This window comes from Arvicola amphibius, chromosome 10 (genome assembly GCF_903992535.2).
Source record: "Arvicola amphibius chromosome 10, mArvAmp1.2, whole genome shotgun sequence".
NCBI lineage: Eukaryota > Metazoa > Chordata > Mammalia > Rodentia > Cricetidae > Arvicola > Arvicola amphibius.
The window spans coordinates 54,189,270-54,206,172 of record NC_052056.1 but is presented as its reverse complement, the minus strand read 5'-3'; positions in this window follow the sequence as shown (position 1 = coordinate 54,206,172).

Below are 16,903 nucleotides of genomic sequence, written 5' to 3'. Positions count from 1 at the left end.
GTGGCCAGAAATACTTGAATTGTGGAAACTCATCCTTCACAGCGGTTTCCTTCCAGTGCACAGTGCTGTTGTGAGATCAGGATTTCTGTTAGCTATATTTAAGAGAAAGAATATGAACTTTATGTCATATATATATATATATATGTAGACAGTATTTTTCTTTGTTTCTATTCATGTTTGTTTCACATCTCAAAGTTTACAGTATTTTGTATGTATATTCATGCATACACACATTATATATATATATACACACATATATAGTAAGTACAACATAAACTTCAGTGACTGAATATACACACATATGTATAAATATATACACATATATATATGTAAGTTAGTGACTAACAATTCTTTTTATTATTTTATTGTGCTTTTTATTTCTCCACTAACTTCCCTTCCTCCCTCCTCCCTTTATAGCTTCTCCCATGATCCCCACGCTCCCAATTTACTCAGGAGATCTTGTCTTTTTCTAATTCCCTTGTTGATACGATCCATGTATGTCTCTCTTAGGGCAAGACCCAGCAATACCACTTTTGGGTATTACCCGAAAGATGTTCTATCATACTGCAAGGACATGTACTCAACTATGTTCATAGCAGCATTATTTGTCATAGACAGAACCTGGAAACAACTTAAATGCATTCTTCGACTGAAGAATGGATAAAGATGTGGTACATTTATATAATGGTGTACCAGAGCAGCAGAAAAAAAATGATACCTTGAAATTTTCAGGCAAATGGATGGACCCAGAAAACATCATATTGAATGAGGTACCCAGACCCAGAAAGACAAATATAATATCAACTCACTCATAAGTGGCTTTTAAACATAAAAAAGAAACACAAGCCTACAATTTGCAATCCCAGACAACCTAGGTAGTATTTTTTTCTTGGAAAAAAAATAGCATAGGTTGGAAAAGCCAGGGTCATGATCAGATGCTGTATGGGGTGAGGGAATAGCTGAAACATTTGATTTAATTCTTTACCTTTACTAAGTAAAGAGGTAGAACATTCTACGGAAGACTCTCAAAAGAATCATTTATGTTATGTGTGCTCTAAAGTGATGCATAGGATCAAGTGAGTAGAAGAATACATTAAAACTACTTTTCCCCAACAGAGGCATTTCATATAAAATAGTAACAAGTCTTTAGATTAATCCACATATAAAAATGTTCATAAGAAATTTAATTGTCAGTGTTGAAATATGTCTAGCCCTGAAATGGAATAGAAATTTTCAAAATCCACTATAGATTTTTTTAATACTCAAATATATGAAATCAACCTCTTGTGAATTCTGAGATTTACAATGAATAACAGTATCTTATTTACAAATTAACAGATAATTAATCGGTAGACAAAATAATGCAGGTTAGTAAAAAGAAACTGATTTTGTTACCCTAGCTTCAGAATACACGAGTCTCACTAGTACTTTTAAAAATACAGGACAGGGGCTGTGTCTAGCATTCCCTCTTTCAAAAATGAAATGAAATACAATGGCATAAGAGAGAAAGGAAGCTCAAATTTCAACAAAAATAATAGAATATAAACTTGGCAGAATTTATTGTGTTTTATTATCTTTATTAGAAAATTACATTAAATCATAGGAATGTAAGCCAGCTAGTCAAAATGGGGTTGTGCAGGATGTTTATATGAAAAGGAAATAGTATGGCAAGTAATCAAAAAATTTCTCATGGATGCTCCTGTTTACCTCAAATTTTTTCAAATGAAGCTGTAATTTACCACATCAGGAAAATAATTGGATACAATATTTTTCTATTTAAGGCTAAATTAATAGTACTGGAGGATATAGTTGTTTTGAAGACTCAATATTGAAAAGCAAGGACTAACTGAAAAATAAAATTTTAAACTTTAGACCAACAAATAATATAATTCTGATATTTACATTATTAAATTTTTCCTACCAGTCTAACTCTCCCATAATGAGAAGCCAATACAAACTACAAGAAATTAAAATCCTTCCCTAAGTGATATATAGCTTCTTTGGACACAATTAAATCTGACTATGCAATAATTTATTAGCAAAAATTGTTTACATAATTATTACCTAAAATTCTTACCATGGGAAAAATGAAAAGTTCATAATTATAAATAAAATATAATTTTACATTTATTTCTAGATATGGACATTCAAATTAAGTGTCCTTGCATATTAGTAAGAAAAAAGGGTCACTGTTGCATAAATGATTCCAGTCATGTGAGAAGAGAGTAGGTAATATCTCATAAATCATCTTAGATTCCACAAATCTAAGCACTGTGAATTAACCAAAACCTGTATTAGAATCACAATAATTATAGTGGATATCTAACTTCTTTGAATAATTGAATTGATATTTTGGAAGACAAAAACTTCACAGATACATTTTTACAGAAATCACAATTGTTCCCCTCCCATCAGATTCAAGGTATATTCATTTTTTATTATTTCTGTTGTTTATGTCTAAATTATGAAGAAAATATTTTTCTATTGTAAGTATTACTGACCTAATTAATTCATAATAATTATATAAATAATATAGCAAAAAATGTTACTTTTTTCTCAGAGCTATATATTGAAATTGAAGTGTTAAAAAAGAATTTGTACTAAGCTACTATGAACACGTTATATTTTGGTCTGATATCCCTTTCCTATAATCCTACTCAAAAAGCTAAGGGCAGAGTGATCCTGAGAAAAACTAAGAATGCTTAAGCACTCACTATACTATATTTTAATTGATAGTACAAAATTAAAGAAGTCAATTTGGTACTGATACAAAGCCAGTCATTGTGGATAAATATAACAAATAGAAGACCCAAACATGAGTAGACAAACTACATTATTTTCAGGTGTTGGATAACATCAGGAAAATAGAGCTTTATGGATAAAACAGGGAAGCCAAAAATATGAATACACAGTTATTATGACAACATGAACAATACTTGAACAAACTGATGTCAGTGACAATCAAGGTTTAGAGGAGAGAAGATCACAACAAACTTCCAACATTGGGTGAGTAGTTATTGGCATTTGGTATCTGCTTGGCAGAGACAAGGTTATCTGTCTATAAAAATAGACTTTTTTATAATTTGGGTTCCTAGGATTAAATTTAGGCCACTGTGCTTCCAAGGAAAGTGCTTTGCTGGTAGAACTACTTCCCAGTCCCTACTATATGTGCATGTATACACATGTATGTACATACATATATGTATGTGTTTATATATACATATTCATATGCATATATTCCTTTACATAGCATTTGTGGAAACATAATAGCATCTCTTTTTGTTTTTATGAGATGCGTGTGGATGCAAACTCTATGTCTCTGCATCAGTTTTTCTGTGCTTTTTCTTTGACCCTTGTACTTCCCTGTGATCCTATATTGATTGCTTTGTGTCTGTTTTATTTTATCATATTTTATTATTATCCTGTTTGTTTTTTAATGAGCTACCGAAAGGAAATGGATACATATAGAAGGGGAGATGGTAAGGAACTTGTAGGAGTAGAGGTAGGAAACTGTAATTAGAATCTATTTTTCAAAAATCTATTTTCAATAAAATAAAAAATAATTGAATGATAGTTTAGTAAATTCAGTACTCTGGAGGTGTTCTACTTTTGATTGCTTTCTTAGATTGTGTCTAGAATTTTTGAGACCTCATCTAATTATTTTTAATAAGACCATTCATTGCTTGTTAATGCTTGTTCTACTTGCAAATTAAAAAAAACTGAGCAGTAGTGATTAAATGTGTGACTAAACATTAAACTTGAAAAATATTAAGCATTAAGATGTAGTTTAACTTTTCTCAAATAATTTCAATGAGAATTTAGGATTTTGTCATAAAAATGATGTTTAGTCTAGAAATAAGAACTTAGGGAATGGTCATAAGAGAGCAATGGTTTTTACAGTTACCTCTCTGCAGTAAATAGCAATCAAAATATACACACAAAAATATAATAAAACATACATATATGCATACATGCATACATATATACAAAGATACATAGGTACATATTATATTGGCAATTTTTGCTTGTTAAAGTAATAGAATTCAGTTTCACTATGTAAACAAATTTGGATATGTGTGATGAGGTGTCTAGATTAGGGTAATGAGCTGGAACAAGCCTTCCTAAAACAGGGCCATGTTACTATATAGTATAGGATCCCTAGGCTAAATAAAACACAAAACAGAGAAAGCAAGCTGAGCACTGGCATTCCTTTCTCTGTGTGCTTTACTGGTTATACAATGTCACTAGCAACCTGTTCTGGCTAGTTTTATACCAAATTCATACAAGCCATAGTCAGCTAAGAGGAGAGAATCACAAAAGAAGAAGTGCCTCCACAAGATACAGCTATAGGCTAGTCTGTAGCCATTTTCTTAATTAGTGACTGAGTGCTAAGCCCATGTGAGTGACCTTCCCCTATGGTAAGATTTCAACCTTGATATAAAGAAAGCAGAGCAAGCCATAAGAAGCAATCTTTTCCAGGTTTCTGAATATGATCTTATCTTCATGTTCTCGCCCTGTTTGATTTCCAGTCTTGAGTGACTTTAAGGATGAACTGTAATATTCATATGTAAGCAGTATCCCCTTTTCCTATCTAAGTTCCTTTTGTTAAAAGTGTTTAATCATAGTGATAGAAATCTTAACTGAAATACTACCTCACAAGTCTTCCACCATGGTTTCCCTATCATGATGGACTAAACACTTGAACTATTAGAAATCTAAACACTGTATTCTTCAAAGGGTTTTTGTCAAGTATTTTAACCAGTGAACATATAAAATAATTAATGCAGATAGATTATAGATGATAGATATATTATAGATAGATAAACGTTGATTGATTATCATTATGATGGTAGTTGCTAAAGATCTCTGCTTCCCGATAATGTATAATATTCAAATTGAACTGAGTATCTCATGCCCCCATTCTTTCTTTAACAGAGATCTATCACTATTCCACATGAAATTTTGACATGGTACCACGGAGAATGAAATAAAACACTATAAATCAGGGAATTTAAAGAAAATCTAACAAATAAAACATCTGGATAAGCACCTGCGGATAATGAGTAAAGTTTTGAGGCAGTAACCACAGAGTAAAAATTCATAGAAAACCCAAAGATAAATGTAAATCCATAGTTAGCTTTTATTGTCATACCATGATATGTGTGAATAAGTTGAGACTTCAAGGAATAAAGGAATAGAAGCTAAGAAGTTAGCAAATGACCAGAAATTGGATGCTGAACATGGTGGAGCAATGCTGCAGTTCCCAATGCTCAAAATTTTAGGACCCCATAAATTGTCTGCACATCCTCTTAGGACCTCAAGCATTCCAAATATACCCCAAAAAGTACAAAACTACTCCAGTTTTGTAGCCAGACTTCCCCAATTCTAATGTCACAATATTCTAATTTTATTATTATTTATGCCTATATATCCTGGAACATAATTAGTTACTTGATATTAAGACTCATCAATACTCATAGGAATAATGTGCAGTTTAGTATTATAGTTATGGTGCACATGGCTCAACACATAGATTTGAAATATTAGATATAAACTGTTAGAGGAAAACATAAGCTCTAAATAGGAAATCAATGTAACCAATAGACGGATTAGGAGATGGAACATTCCTATTTGAACCTGAAGAAGATGAGTGTTTATTAATGTATTGAAAGAATAACAATTAAAGATGAAGAGTAAGAGTCAACAGAAAAATAGTGGTGTGGGAGGTTCTTCTGTCTATGTGTTGCTTTCATTGGATAATAAAGGAACTGCTTTGGGCCTATAGCAGATCTGTAGGGGAACAGAAGTAGGTGGGGAAAACTAAAAGGAATGGTAGGAGAAAGGAGGCAGAGTCAGCTGCTGCCAGAGTCAGACATGCCTAAATTTGCTGGTAGGCCATGACCTCATGGTGACATACAGATTAATAGAAATGAGTTAAATTAATATAAGAGTTAGCCAATAAGAATCTAGAGCTAAAGGGCCAAGCAGTGGTTTAATTAAAATAGTATCTGTGTGATTATTTCTGGGCTAAGCTAGCCAGGCAGCCGGGAACAACAAATGGCATCCTCCCACAAAATAGTGAAAAATCATTTTCCTGCTCTCAAAATTTTTGTATAGTTCTTTGTGTGGAATGGAGGTTTGGTTGGTTTTGTCCCTGACCAACTTTAATGTCTCTATCAGTGTCACCCAGGTTGAGATCATATTTGGTCAGTCACAAATGGTGAAACTTTATGGATATATCTTCTCATATCACAAAGACAAAAATCTCACAGCAAACTCTCCCATCCACTGGCTCTTACATTCTTTCTGTCTTCCCTTCTGCAATTTTCTTGAGGCTAGGTGCTACAGTGTTTTATAGATGTGTTTATTGGGAATGGGATTTACAAATCTGCATTTTGATTGGTTGGGTTTTCTGTAATAGTCACCATCAGTAGAGAGGAAAGGGGAATAGAGAACTGTGGCAATTATATTATAATCTCAAAAAAGGTGAACTGCATAGTTTTGGAGGAATAATTAATACTTGAAGCTCATGTAAATTAGGCTGGGCCGTGTGATACATGCCTTTAAATTCCAGAGCATGGGAGGCAGAGGCAGATGAGTTTGAGCCCAGCCTGAGTTACAGAACAAGTTCTAGGACAGGTCCAAATTTACAAAGAGAAACTCTGCCTTGAAAAGCCAACCAAACAAAAATTATGTAAATCCAAGACAGGATATGTGATTTTAATATTATATTTGTGTTTTCACTGAAATTTATCATGTAATATCAAAGTGTTGTTATTTTGAGAGGATAAACCATTTAAATCTCATTATGGAAATTTACATAATGTTATACAGGAAATACTTTTGGAAGGTACAATATAAATAGAACTTAAAATCATTTTGCTAATTCATGGAAACAGAAAGTAGGTCAGTTTGGCTCACAGGACAGGGCTTTGAGAAAAGGAAACAGTAAAGAATCCAACAAAATTTTCTAGGGAGTGGCCAGGAATCTCCAGTAGATCATTTTAGTAGCTTGACACAAAAGATATTCTACAAATTTCTGCCTATGTCAAACTTATAGGATATATGCCTTTACTTTGTGAAGCTTATTTCTGCCATATACTTAATAAATTTATTAAAATATATTATTTTTACAATGACACACTATACAATTTGCATTATCAAAACAGAAACATACCTATATGATATAAGATTAAAAATACCTCTTCATACATAGAAAAAAATACATTTCCTATATCTGTGCAAAGATACATATGTATGTAAAGTCTATAATGTATTTAATAACAGGGAAGGGTACTAAATGCTTTCCAATCTAACTTAGAAGGCAATCAATTTTAACATTTGTCACTAGATTACATATGAGAGAAACAAAGGAGAATAATGGTATGCATAGAGATTCCTAACAAATTAAATAAGAAAATTTCTCTGTGGCACGCACCAGCAAACAGCAAAAAGCTGTGTTAAACTCTGTTTTTTTTTTTTTTCTGTGTGTCTAGAATTGCTTTTCAAGCTCTCTCAGGTTTTACTTAGAGTGAGTCAACCTGATGAAGCATGCATCATTGAAAGGAGCAGGGCCCCTTGTTCCATCCTGGCTGCCCAGCTAGCTTATACCCAAAATAATCACACAAAAACTGTATTCATTTAAACATTGCCTGGCCCATTAGTTCTGGCCTCTAATTGGCTAACTCTCACATCTTGATTAACCCATTTCTAATAATCTGTGTGTCACCATATGGCTTACCAGAAAAGATTCTAACCAGTGTCAGTCTCAGGCAGGACTTTCACAGTGATTTAAAAACATACAAAATTGTAAGACTCAAATATCTGGCTTAAGACAAAATTGTTCTCATCCAATTAAAGGGCCTCGAAAGAGTTCTGTATTGTTGATATGGGAGCAGGGAACTATATGTCTTAATTAAGGGAGCCATTTTATGGTTGGCAATAGACTTGACTCTAGAGGGGTTCCCAGGTATCCAGGGAGATGCCCCCAGCTAGTTCCTTGGGCAGCTGAGGAGAGGGAGCCAGAAAACGCCAGATCCTATAGTCATACTGATGAATATCTTGCATATCACCATAAAACCTTCATCTGGCAATGGATGGAAATAAAGACAGAGCAACACATTGGTGCAAGGTCCAAATGAGGAGCAGAAGGAGGGAGAATATGAGCAAGGAAGTCAGGACCGCAAGGGGTGCTCCCACCCACCGAGATGGTGGGGCTGATCTAATCGGAGCTCACCAAGGCCAGCTGGACTGGGACTGAAAAAGCACGGGATAAAACCGGATTCCCTGAACATGGCAGACAATGAGGGCTGCTGAGAAACCAAGGACAATGGCACTGGATTTGGCTCCTACTACACATTCTGGCTTTGGGGGAGCCTAGCCTGTTTGGATGCTCACCTTCCTAGACCTGGATGGAGGCAGAAGGAACTTGGACTTACCACAGGGCAGGGAGGGGGAGTGGAGGGGGGAGGGGGAGGTAAATGGGAGGCAGGGAGGAGGCAGAAATTTTTAATAAAATAAAAAAAAAGGTGAACCCAAAGAAAAACATAAAAAAATTTAAAACAAAACAAAACAAAACCTAGTGGTCAATACTGGCATATGCTGGAAGTATCACTAGAAAATTAATATCTTAAATATATATTATAGTGTAAAGCTTAGAGACGTAATTTAGGAAAAGTATGAATTAAAGGAAAATAATTTACTGGTGCCCATTGCTTGTTACCCATATTGATTAATGATTAAATGCCCATATTAAGCTTCCTTTCAAAATACATTGTATAATTTTCTTTGGAAAAATGAAAAAAAGACAAAATTGTTTGTTTTCATAAGGCGTGATCTATTCACACATCTGATAAGAACAATATCATACACTGAGCAAACGAACAAATTTATTTATCTATTTATCTATTTATTTATTTATTTATTATTTATTTATTTATTTATTATTTTTTATTAAAAATTTCTGCCTCCTCCCTGCCTCCCATTTCCCTCCCTCTCCCCCCACTACCCCTCCCCATCGTCTCCCTCTCCAGCCGGAAGAGCAGTAAGGGTTCCCTGCCCTGCAGGAAGTCCACGATCCTCCCTCCTCCATCCAGGTCTAGGAAGGTGAGCATCCACACAGGCTAGGCCCCTCCAAAGCTAGTACATGCAGTAGCATCAAAACCCAGTGCCATTGTCCTTGGCTTCTCAGCAGCCCTCATTGTCTGCCACGTTCAGAGAGTCCAGTTTTATCCCATGCTTTTTCAGTCCCAGTCCAGCTGGCTTTGGTGAGCTCCCATTAGATCAGCCCCACCATGTCAGTGGGTGGGTGCACCCCTTGTGGTCCTGACTTCCTTGCTTATGTTCTCCCTCCTTCTGCTCCTCCTTTGAACCGCAAATTTGCTAACAAAGAATTACAAGGTAGGTGGTTCTTTTATACTTCATTTATAACGTCCAGGAATCTTATATTTTGAATTGAAGCAATCTTTTTTTATTTTTTTGAGAAAAGGAAAAATATGGCTCCACGCTCAGTCACTTGTATTAGAAACACAGGACACTATGCCAGGCAATCGCCACTGCTTCTAGCCTTTAAATTTGTGTTTCACTGTTCATCTTTCACACTCCGGAAATATTGTACAATCAGAGAAACAGCAGGAGCTGCTCAATATATGAAGGGCATCTTGGCACATCAATTTACTTGTTAGTTATCTATCCATCTCCTTCACTATCTGATCATTCTCTCCACTCTCTTTGTTTAAGATAATTGCAGAAACAAATTAAATAAGTAGAAATTAGGCAAAATATTCAGAGAGCTAACTAGATATTTTAATATGTTGTCATTAGGTGGAAATTTCAAATATTGACTTAAGTACCTTTAGAACAGAAACTGTAACTAGTTACACAAGAAGCACCAAGATTCATCATGCAATGAAGTGACTCTGTACAAATTCTTTTCTTCTTGGAAGAAAGAAAAAAGACTACTAAAATTATGAGGTAAAAATAAAAGGTCAAAAGGTGATTTTGGAGATTGTCCACTCAGATTTGCTTTCCATTCATGGAACCTTGCTTAGCTTGTTATGATATGTTGTAATAGCAGGTAGCATATCTTATTAACATATTGTTTCCATACATTATATTCCCAATTACATTTGACTTTGAATTACTAGATTATCTATGTATTTTTTATTAGTACTTTTGTTCTGAAAAACACAAATGAAGTTAGAGAAGACTCCAAACTTTAAAGAGAGACGAAAACACAACTGCAAGGAGAGCAAAATCAGCAGTGGGTATCAATGTCAGCCTGAAGCTGAAATAAAATACATGCACACACACACACATACACACACACACACACACACACACACATATGTAATCTAAACTTAACCCTAATCTTCCTTCTTTTTATGTCAAGATAAAGGAATAGGTTGTAAATCTCTAATAAGTAAGTTATTTGGAATTATTTCAAAACACTATTATCAAACTTAAAAATCTTAGCAACTGGCTGCATACCACCCTCAGTAGGCCCTCTGTTAATGAACAGTTTGGTACTCTGTGTCCACAGGAAATGTACATAGTAAAGAAGTAGAGATTCAAACTCTGAGGCCTTCAGCACACACAGGAAGTTACCAACATGAATACATGTGAACTTCCAGATGGCAGATCAATGTGAAAAGGCTGGGAAACCCAAACATATGTCAAGTAATTAAAGTGGGGTGCTATATTTATGTGGTAATAATAAAAGTCAATACAAGTTTGTAAATCATGACAATGCAAAAACATAATAAAGTCAAATGAGAAGATAGAAGGAAGAAATCATAAAAAATGTAATAAAGACTTAGAGTTGGGCAGACTGCAAAAAAAATAGAAGAGAATATAAATACACTTTTCTATACTTTTGAACTTCTGGACTGTCAGTTCTTTGCAGAGTTAGCAATCTTAAGAAGAGATACTAATTCACCTTTGGGTCTTACAGTGATAACAACTGAAAGAGGTAAGGAAAAAATTTAATGGAAAATTGTAGAAACTGGAGTGGGCTTAGAATTAACCTTAGCAAACACTACTCTCACTTTTTTTTAACATAAATGTATTCCAAATGTTTATTCTTAAACAAATAGACTGTTTTGTTTCATTTGAAGAATGAAGCTGATACACGTAAAGAAAAGAGACATGATGTCATCTTGATTACATATATCATAGAGGTCAAAGATCATTTTTATAACCAATTTAATATAAGGATGACCAAAATTATACTTAAAATGAGTTTCACTTCAGAGAAATTTTTTATATAAAATTATCACATAATTTCAGTTTTGAACTTCTTATTTACAGTGATTATTTCTGGAGAGTATTCTTGCTATTTCAAATGTTAGGGTAATAAGAGAAATGGTTTTCATTTCAAACATCAGAAGGACCTACAATAGAAAAATGAGGGAGCAAACAAAGTCTCTATAAAAGTGAGAGGTATGGCAATAGGATCTGGACATTTCTTGCTCCCTCTCCTCAGCTGCCCAAGGAACTAGCTGGGGGCATCTTCCTGGACACCTGGTGGGACAGAACTAACGGGAGATCACCAAGCCCAGTTGGAATGGGACTGATGGAACATGTGACCAAACCAGACTCTGAATGTGGCTGACGGTGGAGGCTGACTGAGAAACCAAGGACAATGGCGATAAGCTTGGTCTCTACAGCATGGACGGGCTCTGTGTGAGCCTTGTCAGTTTGGTTGCTCACCTTCCTGGACTTAGGGGGAGTTGGGAGGACCTTGGACTTTACATAGTGAAGGGAACCCTGATGGCTCTTTGGCCTGGAGAGGGAGAGAGTGGGGGTATGGGTGGAAGGGAGGGGAGGGAAAGAGGAGGAGGAGGGGAGAAGATGAAAATTTTTAATAAAAAAGAAAAAAAGTGAGAGGTATGGACTTTGGGAAATCTCTTATGGTATCAAAATAAAATAGTATATAGTCTCCTGGAAATAATGTTTGATTCAGTTTTCTTTACAGTTTCCAAGAAGGAAATATGTGTGGTTGTATAATTCATAGAGAAATGCATAATGAGGTAAAGTAAATGGTAACAGTGTTCCTAAATTTCTACTGATCTGCTATGAAAACAGCACGAACCTGTACTATTCATAGATATTGTCCTGCTGATCACACTCCTCCAGGCTCAATCTTCTCCTTTACAGTAAAGGAAGAAACACTGATTCCTTTAGGCGTCAGATTGTTATGAGCCCTAGCAATAAAATATGATGCAGGAAACCTGTAGAAAGTATTGAACATTTTCATGCATGCTGAAGTATTAGGAACTAGGCAATTATGGAACCCTGCTTAGAAATAAAGTCTAGTTTTAATACATCAATGCAAAGAAATGTTATTTTTAAATGTTGACATATCATTTGGTAATAACTCCTTTTAAATAAATCCAGAATAATGCAAGCAGTGAGGGAAAGATGCCTTTGTTTCTTTTTCTTATGCTTCTTCAAGATGTTTTATTTCAAAATAATTCTAAATTAACACAAGAATGATGCTTTAAAAGTAAAACACAAAAAGTTTTCACAAGGATTAAAAACAGTCGTCTGCCTATCTTAATTCCTATTTTATTCCTTAGTTACTTTTCTTTTGCTGTGATAAACTATTATGAGGATGGCAACTTATAGAAAGAAGCATTTATTTGGCCTTAATTTTAGGTAAACAGACATAGCAATGGAAACTGAAGCTGAGAATTTATATTCACATCTTATATAATATAAAGTAAAGCAGGAATGGCTCCTGACTGTGAAACTTCAAAGCCACCCCTAGTGACATAATTCCTCCAGAAAGACTATAAGATAAAGCAACTCAAATAGTGGCATTTCATGGGAACAATATTCAAACCTCATAGGATCAATATTTAAACTTCTGATTCTGTTGGTATATTTTCATTCAAACCATCAATTAACCATTCCCGACCTTTTAGAATTTGGACATATCATGATGCAAAATTATTTGTTCTATTCTAATTCCATAAATATTTGTTAGTCTTTTTGTCCAAAACTGTTTACAATAAAAAGTTCAGCATATCTTCTGAGAGTTAAAACTATCTTTTAATTTAGCTACCTACAGTATCAAAAATCAAATTATATACTTTCAACATGCAATGGCATAGAACAATAGAATATACATTACCAGTACAATAGGAAGGAATGAGTCATAGTGAGGAAATACTAGATGAAATCAAGACCAATATGAGCAAGAAAAAAGGCTTAGCTCTATATCTGCTACCAAAGGACTTAGATTGCTCTATTCTTTCAGTTTTGCTGCCTCAAACACAGATCTATCATGTAAGCTGTGTCTACTCTACATCCATTGCTCTCTTTTTCCAGATTCCTAACATCTCAGGAATACCCACCATATGGGATCTAGACCATAATCCAGGTTTTACTTCCACTGCTTTAAGCAATGGTACAGGCATGGATTCCCCTGTTACTTATTGCCTGGCCTCCACTGGTCTCTGCCATATTGAGAAAAATGCTTTGGTTGACACATTTATTCTTCCATGTTTGTCATGGGAATGATACTGCCAAGTGTTTCTGGCAGCTTGAGATGGCCCCTTGCCCCCTCATTTGAGCAGCTTCTATTTATCATTTATTTTCAGGATCTGGATAGTACTTTTCCCTTCACGAGTCAGAACTAAACCCAGGTTCTCTGCAAGAGCAGTCAGTGCTTTTAAGCACTAAGTCATCCATTTAGACTCTTGGCATTTAGCCTTAAGCATAGGACTGAACCTTGATGTTAAATCATATAGGAGTCTTTCATTCATAATTACTCACATTGCATCTATTGTTGATATATTTGTTAGTTATATTATTTGAAATACATTCATACATGTACAGAATTGCTTTATATAAGCAAATCATTTATATTTAAACAAAATTCCTTTTTTAAAACAACAAGATGATATGAAAAGAAAGAATATGTATTTGGTATTCATTCTTAGGTCTTCACACAGAGGTCCAAAAGTCTTGTAATTTCATGAGCTATAAAAATGATAAATAGCACCTCCTCTACTCATTGGCAAGTACCTTTTGACCAAACCTGAGTTGGTAACTGGGAGTTCCCAGACAGCTTTAAGGTAGAGGATGATTTTTAGAAGAGGCAATTGCATGAACCAAACATTGTAAATTTTAGCTTCATACCTTGGAATGCCAAGGACTAGAGAGAAATTGCATATTGAGCTATTTACAGATTCCAAATGATTTATTCAAAACACCTATAACCTAACCTTTATGAAATCCTATATGAGTGGACCTTGATGGCCTCTGAGTCATTAAGCACATCTGCATTCTGGAAGGGTGGATATAACTCCATGTGGCATGAACTCATTCCTATAAACCTTTCTAGACCTTGACCAATGTACATCATATACTTGTTTTTCTCTATAATTTATATAACATGTAGCTATTAAAGTATAAATATATTCAAATGTTTCCATGCATTCTCAGAAAATAAAAAATTTATCAGACCAAATTATCAGATCTGATGAGGGTATCATGAAAATACTTCACTTACAGCCAGTTGCTCATAAGTAGCAAAGGTCTGAACAGAACATTTGTATCTCAAGGATGCTCTTTCTTCTGGAATTAAATACTTAAACATTAACCTATGGATTCTAATATTAACTCTGTGTATCCCATGTCAGAAATAAATAGAGTCATTGTACTATGGTTTCAAAGAGTTCTAAAATTGAAAGGTGGAATTCCCTACAGCTAGTTTATTGGTTATGTATCTCATTACACATAGCTTGTTAAGTTGAATTTGTTATAATTAGGTGACACTGTTAGATGAAAGGAAAAGAAAGGCTAGACCTTAATATTTTTTATCAGTCTAATATCTCTCTGATGAATAACTGCAAACTGATCACAAAGGGAAAAATAATTCTAAGAGAAGTTAAACTACCTCTACTAATTATTATCAGTCAATATATAGTCAGTGTGAAAGGCTACTCTTCAAACTACCCAAACCAATAATATATGTGAAAAGAAAATCTATTTTCTGTGTTTTGTATCTTCAAATTCCTTATAATTTTTTTAAGTAGAAAATATCAAAATTTGAAATAAGCCTAATTTTTTTCATTGCTACAGAATATAAAAGGTCATGTTTGGGTTGGTATTACTACTAGTTCCTTATTGAATTATAACAGATTGATATTTCTTTTTTATTAATATGAACAGTCAGTTAATAGAATGTATTGACAATGTAAAATATGTTTACTATGACATACTGTTCAACTCTTGGCAAAAGTGGTAGCTTAATGAGCTAATATACAAGGTAGTTATATTTCCTAATCTTCAGAGACTGAGACAGCAAGACCATGCATGAGTCCATGCCAGAGCAGGCTACTTAGCAAGATGATGTTTTACCCTGACTCCATGTTTGGGTAGTTAATAAGGAGGTAAGGCACACAAGAACACTAGTATTTAATGGTTTTAAGTGATATATTAGAATGGAACAATATTAGTAAATATAATAGTTGTTAAAATGAGGATGTATAAAAATCTATTAAATCAATGGGAAATTTTGCTAATTCCTTAATATAAAAGACCTCCAAAGAAATCCACCCTATCTCACTTTGGAGAATTTGAAAGAAGAAAAAAACATGAAGATTAAACATTCTTCTACCTAACTATATTGGAGTGATAGATGTGCAGACAAATAAAATTAAAACAGCAATGAGTAGGAAACATTCTATGATTTAAACTTTTGCATGAATCCAAAGTTATATGCATGTACAAGGGAGATTTTTCTTGAATAAGAGAAGAAGAAATGATTCTTCTATTTTAAAGCATTATGGCACAAACATGCAACTCTGTTTCTAGAACCTGTTTTCTTTTCTGTAATATTTTATTTATTTCATAATTAGTTAATTTGTTCTTGCTCTGATGAAAACTTAATGGTAGCTAACATTCTATTGCGAAGATGTGGGGATAGAGGGTTGATGTTATTATAGTGAAGGTTTAGATTAAAAGGAATTTTTTAATGTTCTTTATAGGAGGTGGTCACATTTCCCTTATCTGGGTATATTATTACAATAGCTATTTTAAACAAATATTTTTTTTATTAATGAAAGCCAGAGTGAACTCTCTAGCATGAGAATTTTGATTTGGACATGCTAAGTTAAAAACAATAGACTTTCTCTACTATAGCTCACACAAATACCTAATACTGCATAATATGAAATAGCTGATAGGTCAAAGATATAACTTCAGTTCATTAAGTCCTAGAATCTGGATCATAAGTTTTGGGGTTTTAATTGCTTGGTTGTTTTGTTTGTTCATTTCTTTGTTTATATTTTTAATAAATAACCCTATGTAACCTGTGAAAGTGAATAGTTTAGAGCAACTAACAATAGTCTGCTGTGACTTAAGTAAAATCTGAGAATAGATGCAAGTTAATCTGAACATGTTCTAACTGGTAAATAAAATACAGCAGGCTAGCCAAGGCTGATAGCAAGTGATTGATATTGCAGTTCTTTCTTCAGTACAGCAACCTTGCATTTTATAGAGGCTGCTTGTTGGTTCTTCACATGCACAGCAGCTCAGAACTGAAATAATCACAGAGAAACTATATTATTTAACACACGGATTGGCCCATTAGCTCTAGTTTCTTATTGGTTAACTCTTACATCTTAATTTAACCCATTTCTATTAATCTGTGTAGTGCCACATGAATACGGATTATGGGCTAACGTTCCATCTGGCTCTGATGAAGATACATGGCTTCTCTCTGATTCTGTCCTTCTTTCTCCCAGCATTCAGTTTAGTTTTTACTGCCTACCTAAATTTTGCCCTACAACAAACTCAAGATAGTTTTCTTTATTCATTAATGGTAATCACAGCATACAGAGGGAAGTCCCACATCACCTCCCTTATTCTGTTAAAATAAAAAGAAAGGTTT